A 3,764-nucleotide genomic window follows, 5' to 3' on the forward strand; every position below is an offset into this window, starting at 1 on the left:
CAACCGGGATAAAAGGGGGTCTTTTATCCCGGTTGGTGTTTCCAACTGGGATAAAAGGATCCCCTATGAGTTAATACAAAAGGATTGCATCCCCTATACAATCAGATGTGCTGTGTAGGTGGGATGGCAAGGAAGCTACGCGCGAGGCTGGAGGTTGTGGGTTCGAATCCCACGCAGCGCGCACACGCATATTTCACGTGAAAAATCGCGTGACTTGCGACGTGCGCGTGTGGGGGGCCTCCTGGGAGCCTAGGATTTCTTTTTTTTTGCAACGCCTGCCGTGGTGACCCGTTTTAGTGACCCGGGACAAAAGGGATCCTTTTGTCCCGATTGGTTTATCCCGATGGATTTTCGGGAGATTTGCACCTTACCAACCGGGACTAAAGGACAATTCTCTACCAGTGGAGCTTCATCCCAAAAAAGTGGTCCTGTTACATATTGTGCAAAAATTACATATAGTTTTTAGTTTTTCAGTATACATTACATCTACTATATACCTGTTAGCTACAAAAAGTCTTCATGTCAGTATTTGTAGTAAACAAATCATTAAACCTCATTGCACTTAGCGGAAAAAAGCTTTATTTTAATTTGTCAATCGCTTGTTCATCAACCTGTCTTTTGATTAGTTCTACATGTGAAAATCATGAATTCAAATGATGCCCATTTTTTTTGTTTTGTATCCATTGAGCCTTCATCGTCTGATTCTAGACGATTCTTTGGCTTGTTGAGTGTTTGATAAGAGGAGGAAACTATACAACATCTGTATGTGTTTCCTCATGTGACCTGGTTTACAGTGCTGTCCCTGGTTGGTCTGCAGCAGCAAGCGCCAGGGCCATATGATCTCATTTTTACTGAATGGTGAAACCAAGCACAGCACCAAGCAAGCATCTCCATGGGGGCTTCAATATTTTGGGTGTTAGTAGCTTGGTCGGTATGGAAACACACCAATAGATGTGTTTTTTTATGGGGTGTCACCAAGCTTTAGTGTGATCATTCATTTACGACGAGACACATTTGTGGTGTATGGCAAGGGCCAAAGTGGAAGGAATCGGTGCTCGTAGCGTAGCTAGGAGGGGAGGGGTGAATTAGGCTAACCTAAAATTCTGAGCCTATAGCTTCCACTACTTGCATCAAAATATAAACTAGATCATACTATCTAGATGTGGATCTATGGTTAGTATAGTGAAACTTCTCTATGGAAGTAAAGGCACACAAGTTGCAAGTAAGAAATGCGGAAACGTAAAGGAGCAGGTTACGAAAGATGCAAACTCGGCACGACAATTTATCCCATGGTATCAGTAGGCAAATGACACCCCGAGTCTACGTTGGAGCTCCACCAAGGATATGCTCCCAGTCAAGGTCTTGGACTCACCACAAAAGCTCTTGCCAAGCCGGATGAGAAACTTGCCACAAAAGCAAGGTTCACCGCTCCCTCTCTTCCGGTCACCTTGATGTCGTCTCCACTATGGAGCTTCTCCATGAAGGAAGGGGTCTCCTCATCCCCCGCACACGGTCGTCGTCGCCGCTGCACACCAAGTCGAACGGTCAAAGACTTACCGGTGAGCCACCAAGGCCCCAAGGTGCCAGCGCACTAAGCTTACAATAGTAGTTCACTCCTTGAACCAATCACAAGGTAGCAATACCTTGCACTTATATTACTCAATCTAGACCTATCCTAGCACTAATCACTCTCTAAGCATGAATATGTTCATGATGAGTCTTGATCTTCAATTGTTGTGTGGATTCTCCAGCAATTTAAAGAAAAGATACAAAAGCATATTTATTCCGAATCCCCAAATGGGTAAGTTGAGGGGGTATAAATAGCCCATGAACCTAAAAGAGTAGTTGCTCCAATGGCTGGTAAAAACAGTGAGCATCGGATGATCTGATAGTAATTTTGGATAGGCATCGGATCATCTGGTGCCCCCTGCTGACGCATATAGCTGTTGGACCCTTCTACCCAAAATTGCTCTAACACTTCATTCGATGCCCATCGGATCATCCGGTACCTTCTGGACAATTTCAAAGTAAATATGCTTAGTCCGACGGTCACCTCCTCATAGTCGTCGGATCATCCGATGCTTCATTCTTCCGTGGCTTCCCTTCACCGATTCATCTGATGCTCTCCAAAAGTAGACCATCGGATCATCTGGTGGTCCTGTTCATGTACAGCCACTACTAGAATCATCAGATGATCCGATGCCTTTGGCCGACACTCATCTGATCATCCGGTGCCCTAGGTTAATTTTGCTTCTGCACGTTGTACCAATTGCTCCAATGATTGCTTTGATGCTTGCTCCGAGATATATTGTTTTATAGGTAGCAAGATATTTTGCCTAGTCATGTGAAATAACTATAGCACGATGTAAGCAGGTATGCCATTTAAAAGAAGCTAAAAACAAATGAAAAAATTTAGATTAGTGTTAGGAGATCTTGCCATGCATTGGTTTAATTTATGTTCAAAACATAGAAAATATCTCTCTCTGGTCACATGTAATAAATGACATTTTGGATGAGGACAGTCAACTATTTCAAACTTTAGTTATAAATTAATTACTTTTTATGTATTGGGTTTAGATTTGTGTAAATTTTTCAAAACATAGTTTTTACAAAGTATAGCTTGGTTTAATATGTTTTTAAATATATTACATTTAAAGTACTCACTTCATATCGAAATATTTGTCGTTGTTGACTTTTTCTCACAACATTTGACTATTCATTTTATTCAAAAATTTATTGCAAATATAAAAAAAGATAAGTTATGCTCAAAATACCTTTGATGATAAAGTAAATCATAAATAAAATAATACTTGCTTAATTTTTTGAATAACACGAATGGTCAAACATCATGATCAAAAGTCAATAGCGACAAATATTTTAATACAGGGATAGTATTAGTGAAATAATTTTGAGACTGTATTGATGTCTGATGGGTCCAAATGTGAGTGGAGGGGGGTATTTTATCAAACATTTATCAATTGGTAGAGAACTACTCCCTCCGTCCTAAATTCTTTTCTAGGTATATACCTTTTAATATGCATTTAGATATATACTATATCTAGATACATACTAAAAGTTATGTATCCCGAAAAGCTAAAACGAATAGTAATTTGGGATGTAGGAAGTACGTATGTTGAGAGGTGGAGTATTTATGATGGCTAAAAACATTGAAGTCACCTCAGCAGGATTGTGGACCAAATGGCTACCTATTCCAGGATTAAAAATCGTAGTTCCCAACTGCATGCATCATTATTAGTCTATTGACTAATGTTGTTGTACCGAACTTGAATACTACCTTTGTTTTAATTAAATGCATGATATTTCAAAACTAATTAGTTTATCATAAACATCATATATTTAAAATGGACGAAGTATTTCCAACTGAAGAAAAAAGGCCTAGCTTGGGGTGCTCCCTATCCGAATTTGGCTCGCCCTAAAATTATGCCATATGTTTGTACCATCGTCTAATCTTTGGTGCACCCACGGAAACTATCTCAAGCTAAATTGCAAGGTCAACAAAATACTAATTATTTGTTCCTAGTTCATTATTTTAGGAATAGACTATTTATCTGTCGCTAGAAAAAGGAGATCAAAATCTATCAAATTTTTAGCCGTCCAAAAACGGACCAGATAAACCAACGAACAATAAAAGAAGCAGCAGGCAACCTTAGGGGGTGTTTGGGAAACACCTGTTAAAGTTTAACACCTATCACATCGGATGTTTGGATGCTAATTAGGAGTACTAAACATAAGCTAATTACAAA

This window comes from Setaria italica, chromosome II, assembly GCF_000263155.2.
Source record: "Setaria italica strain Yugu1 chromosome II, Setaria_italica_v2.0, whole genome shotgun sequence".
Taxonomy (NCBI): Eukaryota; Viridiplantae; Streptophyta; class Magnoliopsida; order Poales; family Poaceae; genus Setaria; species Setaria italica.